The 6,683-nt window shown below is 44.5% G+C and overlaps 1 long non-coding RNA gene across 1 annotated transcript; it reads right to left on the reverse strand.

The window, feature by feature from the left end:
- Positions 1 to 1,681: 1,681 nt before the first annotated feature.
- LOC144115595 (uncharacterized) lies at positions 1,682 to 4,313 on the reverse strand. The gene is made up of 2 exons (XR_013311466.1): positions 4,127 to 4,313; positions 1,682 to 3,656 (listed from the first exon to the last, which is right to left on the reverse strand). It is a non-coding gene; the product is annotated as an uncharacterized LOC144115595 (long non-coding RNA).
- Between the last annotated feature and the right edge of the window lie 2,370 nt (positions 4,314 to 6,683).

Raw genomic sequence — 6,683 nt, forward strand, 5'->3', positions numbered from 1 at the left:
AGCTTGAGAACTGCATTTCTGTTCTTCAGAATATATACAGGTACTTTACCCTACCCATTGCTATTCCTAGTTTTTATGGCTTTCTTCACTTTTTCAGCTGCTGCCAATTTCTACATCTTCTTTCCAGGTAAACGTCTCTGGTTGGCTCAACGATTACAACTCAGTAAAGACCTCTTCTGCTACCCATCTTGCCTATATTGCAAGTGGCACTGCCACACACGTCTTTTACTGCGATAGGTGCAAATGGATGTAAATTGCAACGCTATGACCTTTAGTCCAATTCGCTTGTTGTCCATGAAAAATTAGGTGTGGTACACGCATTATATTCAATCACCATTGGTACAATTCTTCATGGACATGCGTGTCTTAGAAATGCGCGATTGCAAATTAAAACATAGTCAACTCATGGCTGCACCTGTGCACGTGACTTCTGCAAGAGCCTAGTTTCCTCCTGGCTGCTTACACAATTCCTCGGCTCCCTCCACACTCTCTTTGTAATACTTCCAAATGTCGCCTGCTCTGCTGCCACTGCTTTGTCTTTGGCATCTGCGATTTTCATAGTTCAAGCCGATTTTTTTTTATCGGATCCTGCTTTCTCATAGAGTCTGCTAGTGTCGTCTAGCTGCCTTTCCTCTTGCTCCCACTGCGCATTCTGTGATTTTTGTCAGGTTCAAGTTCACTGCCTCTACATGCACAATAGGCAATTATAAGTGTAGTGAACAGGCACTTTTAAAGGGACTAGACTAGAAAGTGGGTTCGAAGAATGCTGGTAAATGAGTTTGATGTGTAGAACGAATGCTTTGAGTATTTGCACTAAGTTATGAGTCCTTGGATTGCAGTTGGCAATTTTTTAATAATTTTTAAAAAAGCGTTTTTAAAAATTCGCAGGCTGATTGGCCCACGCGAAGTGATGGCTTTTGAAACTATTCTTCTAGGAGTTCTACGTAACTAGTATGGTGATGTCATGGTGAGTGACAGGTCACCACAGTGCAATTCGCTGCAGCCACGACAGCCATGACGTCATAGGTACTCTTCCGGTATCCCGCAAAAGTTGTCTGCTCATGCTGCTCCGCGATCCCAATGCCTTCACGTACAAGGTTCTGATTTGCCACTGCCACATCTTTCTGCCGGTGGTTTCAAAGTCATCCGCCGTGTCCACTCTGAGTCCATTATTTTTGACGACATATGAGAAAAAAGTGAGCAGCAATGACTGAAGTATGTGCGGGAAGACCAAGGAGGCAAAGACCCACATGGGTGAAAATGGGTGCGATAACCGGAAGTCAATAAACCAAGCGTCAACCAATGACGCTTTCATGGGCAGGGTGCAGCCCTCAAGCCGTTTTGTTTATTTTGTCTGGTGTATCGGATGAGTTGTAGTGGGAGAGGAGGAACGCGATTTTAATCGCCGACATCTTCAGTCTTAATGAAGCTAGCTCAAAAATTCGTGCTGGGGAGACGTGTGGTGGAATGCCCATCGCTCACTTGCTTTACAACTTCGGAAAGTATCATTTCTTAGTCCCTTTAATGAATGTTACGCGTGTACTATTTCTAAATGGTTGGAGCACATCTTCCATATTTAGTTCCCTATTTTCCATACTACTAGTAACAAACTGTTTGGCACAGATATTGCACCAATTAGAGGTTGTGGCAGGCGAATTGGCTCTTGCTAGACTTCAGGGGATTCTTTTTCCATATCCTTTAATACGTCCACAATGAGGAGAGTAGAAGACCATGCAAAAATGTGCAGGAAAGGTTCCTCCTACCACCAACGACCACAATTTTCTATTTAAATGGGCTGAGCTATAAATGACTGATAATTCCTCATAACATAAAACTGAAATTACCACTGCAGTGCCTATATGCAATATTAGAGAAGCAGGTTCCGACAGTAACTGTACAATACATTTAGGTCCAACAGGGAAAAAAATCACAGGCGTGCATGTTGCATGCATAACAACAGAACGCTACTGTCATTCAGTAATGATTCACGTGCAGGTTGTAAGAGGAAAGTTGCAGATAACTAAACTGGTGCAGAAAATATACCCTCTAGAGGAAGCTAAAGCCAGTATAGGAACAGCCACAGATCTGACATACCAAGAAGATGCACTAGATGAAATGTCCACACAGACATGCAACAATCAACAGTTACACGCTTATAAAGCTGACAGTGTGTCCGACAGCACAGCATCACTATAGAAGTTCAATGGGCTTTCTACAATGACACGGCACCTCATTCCTCACTATTACAAGTCAGACTTCTACACTGCCTTTCTGTACGGCGGCCAGACAATGCCAGTTTTTCACACTACAATGAAGCTAAGTGCCGTCTCGAGGATATTACTTTCAGTAAAGATCGGCTAGCAAATTATTATGAATGTGACCAAACTGGTGTACAGTCACTGAACAGCCAGTGTTTGAATTATAATTTTACAACTGCATGAGTGCTGCTTTTTCCATGCATTTCTTGGCACACTATTCAAAGGACAATCTCTGGATGAAATGGAAGAAGACAAAACAACACACTCTCTGCTTTCAGCAAGGCTGAGGCATCTTGTTCCACTGTCTGCAGCAACAACGTTTACACATGGGCATTTGAGTATTGCTAAACAATATGAAATTTAAATCAGGTCTGGAAAATTTTTCACCACTGCACCCTGGACAAATAGACAAGTATCCAGGACCCATTCCTACATACCAAAACAGTGCCAGGCACTGTAGTGTTTAACGCCCTCAAGCATGACACAAACAATGTGAGCACAGAGAAGTCAAATCCCCCTAGTGTCATATCATAATGCATGAAAGATGGTGGTTGCAGCTCAGTACACAGAGAACAGATGGGCATGGTCACATTGAACACGGTAAAACGCAACAAAGGACATACTGTCTTCCCTACCCAGCAGTACATGCATTAAGAATGAAAACACTAAGAAGTATAGTCGCCACTGTTTCCACTGTTACAGAACAAAACTACATCCTGTGCACAAAACCGAAAAAGGGTGCTGAGAACAAGATTCTATACACACACAAAAACGAAGCAGTGCTAGGTCTTATGCAGGTGATACTTCCCTACACCATAAACAATGTAGCAGCAATGGATAATCTTTGTAGCAGTAAGATTACCATGCATCCGCTGACACCCATTCGGGGCCTCTGTAAACATAGTCGCGCAGATGGGCCAGTGATCCTAAAGCATCTATCAAATGAACAGTTCCAAGAAAGACTAGATTAGGCCGGCTAAAAGCAGCTGGCCATAGATCACACTGGGCGGAACTGTTTCGGTAGCATGCTTCCGTTTCGGAAAAAAAAAAAAATTAGAAGCTCTGCTGCCTTCGTGCCTAAATTTTTTGGTCACAGTGCAGGGTGCAACACAAATACAGCACTACATAATGCTGCAAATCTGGCTTTGAAACGACTGCTGGTCCGCACGAACTCCGTCCGCTACGTCAATATAAGGTTTCCCAGTGCCGCTGTACGCGTAGCACTTCTTGGTCTCCCCATAGGAAAGGAAACTCGAAGGCCGCTGCTTCTCCCGACGCTCCTGGAACAGCACTTGCGCCGTGTCTTCATAGCGCTTTTTGATATCTCCCACAGATTCAGCAATGCCAGGAATTGGGGCCGCCTTGTTCATTCCCTCTGGTACTACTGGGAGACAGCTCCTGAAAAACGAACCACCTGATGAAGCTTGTTGAACCGGCAGCGCTCGTATATCCACAACTTCTGAATAGTGGGGCGGACCGATAGACCTGCTACATGGGCGACGCCTTGAGCGATGGGAGCAAGTTCACGAAGCTAACGCCGTGACAAGTGCAGGTGGTGACAGGCATAAGTTTAATACTCTCGTTGTGTGTTGTGCAGATGCGTGAGTCAAGGCTTGTGTACTTTACTTATCAAACAGTAGCACATTCAACGGTGACTGACACGGCTTGTCGCAAAAAGCAGGATCCCCTTTGGCTATCAGACATCCTGATGTTTGCAGCCGATGTCATTCAGAGCAAGCAAATAATGGCGGATAGCAGCACATATTTAAAGCGAATGAATAAAGTAGGAACTGACACTGAAAACGCGAGCACACGCTGTCACTAAGCATTATAACCAAGCACTCCGGAGACAGAAAATCAAAACATACTTATTCTTTTCGTCCGCATCCAGTGTGCTGCAGAAGCACACCTTTCACTTAAGTTCTACTTATTTTGATAAGCGTTTGCGCGTATGTATGTGCGCAGATTAACAATAAAAGCATGCCGAAAATTTTCTAAAATGTGCTAAATGGGCACAACACATTGGCGTCTGCAGCCATTATGACCATCGTTGCCGGCATTTTACCTATATCCGCGAAACAAAAAGACTTCAAATATCAAAATGATACATGGTTGTTCCAAACATTAGGACAATATTTCTTGTTAGAACCACATTGACAATACTACGCAAAAGAAGCATGGTTAATTTATAAATAATATTGTCTTGTTGTGGTAAATGCTTATAACCGAAACCCGAACTTACCACTCTTGGAGCCGGCACGCTGCCGTTTAAAAGAAAATCTGCTTTTTTTCTCTCTCTATTTTACGCTTTGTATTATATAATGAGATAATGACACCGGCTGTTTATTGTTTTCTATATGTTTTTACCAATGCCTCCTGAAGGACATGCCTGAAGCGTCAGTGGTTTTTCTGCCCACCGTAGACCGCGCGTGCGCCGTGTGGCGGCGCTGTCAGATGACCCTCTAGCAGACGACACGCAGGCAGCACAGAATTTTCTTGTGACTGTATTTCCGCTGCCCCAGCTCAGGTGCTTCAGTATCGATGGCAGATGCCGGGGCTAGCAAAAATCTTTTCCTTCCTTTATACTATTATTTTTAATAAAACCACTACCACCACCACCACCATTGCAGCAAAAAGTATGCCTTCTGGTGCTCTGTTTCTTATATTATTTGTGTGGTGTGTTTAGTGTTACCGTTTTCGAGAAGTGACGCGTCGATGACTGCAGTTGCTGGAGGGAGTAGCGAGCGAAAATGCGTTGCTGTTGCGTTCCGTTTTGCATGTCCAGTCAGCGAAACAAGAAGCCCGGTGTTTCGTTTCATAAAATTCCTGCCGACTTAGAACTCCGGGAAAGACGGCTAAAGGTAATTCGAAGAAAGAACTGGCAGCCAAACACAACATCAAATTATTCTGCAGTTTGTAGCTGGCATTTCCAGCCAAGGAAATGCTACTCTAGCCAGTTTGACTGCCCACCAAGACAGGGGTGAACTCTTTTACCCGACGTCAGCGCTCCTAAGAGTGCTACATGACCTCAAGAAGTTCGTCGATATCATGCTCAAAGACCGAACGCATCTTCAAAGGCCACTGGACACATGCTTGCCCTACAATTAGTGTGAATAAAATCTCGGGTCTGCCTGTCCTGACCTGTGAGAACAAGGATAGCGGCCACAGGGAAGCACCACTGCATATCATCTGCTACAAGTTAATCAAACCGTTGCTAACAAACCACGCACTTGACATAACAACAAGAACGCAGTTGCGAAGATGTACAACAAGAAACCTGTTTCTCAAAAATTCTTGAAACTGCAGTAAGAAACGATTTCCGCCGCCTTCATCGCACCGACGCATGCCATTTTTCCTTGTAAGTCCGCACGTACGTGTCTATGCCTTCAAGCGAAGTTTTATTTCGTATGTTCACAAGTCGCTTGCAATGTCTGATACTCCCTTTGTTCCATGTCATTTCATCAACGCACGTGCTTGTCATTTGGAGAAATCCGGTCAGTCAGGCCCGCTGTTTCTTCCAAAGTCACTGTGCGCGTGTGCATGACACAGGAACCTAGTGAGCTGTGTTTCTTGCGGAAAGAATAGAGTAGAGGGGCATGGGTTTATTTGAAATTTGTCAACCTTATTCAAGGAGGTACCGTTCGGCGAAAGCTCGTCGGAAAAATGACCAGAAACAGCGCAGACTGGGCCTTCCAAGATCTGCTTCACCCGATCGAAACATCTCTCGCAATGCTCCGCAGCAAGATTGTAACAGACGCGCGCTTCGAAAAGTTCTAAGAACATTAGATATGAGGGATGTGCCCCCTGCGGGCCAACAACTCCCCAGACAGTTTACCGCGACGTCTCCTCCATTGAGCGCCATGCAGTCCTCCTTTCCCACTGGTCACCTGGCTACAGTTGAGAGCTCAGGTAATTCCGGACTTCCCCCTGTCCTCATTCTATCTCATGCATTATTTTCCCTTTTTGCTTGTCCGAAGTAGTTATTGATTTCTTGCCATTGGCAGCAGTACAATTATACAACCATGTACTATGCAGTGTAATTACTTATTTTGCGGCATTTCTAGCCACTTCAAGCCCTTGTTGCAATATGGATGTTTCGAACATGTTCCTTTTGTTGTAAACCGTCCAAAAGTTACTGGTTATGCAGCAGACAAAAAGGTCCTCACGGCATGATAGAACGGCGTGCGCAGCACGCTTTCAGATTTCGAAATCGAAACTGATGATCCTCTTTCAGTATTATGTAGAAGTCAGATCACGCTTCTTAAGCATTTGCTGCACTCTACGACCCTGAAAAACAAGTTTTTGTCATTAATAAAATAAAATTCGTTGCTCAAAACCTGGAAAAATGATGAAACAGCACGATCGGGCGCCGCGCGTCACAGTCTCCCAGCCATTGAAACCGAAATTGAGGGTCGTCTTTTAGCG

The sequence above is a fragment of the Amblyomma americanum genome, chromosome 1 (genome assembly GCF_052857255.1).
Source record: "Amblyomma americanum isolate KBUSLIRL-KWMA chromosome 1, ASM5285725v1, whole genome shotgun sequence".
NCBI classification, from domain to species: domain Eukaryota; kingdom Metazoa; phylum Arthropoda; class Arachnida; order Ixodida; family Ixodidae; genus Amblyomma; species Amblyomma americanum.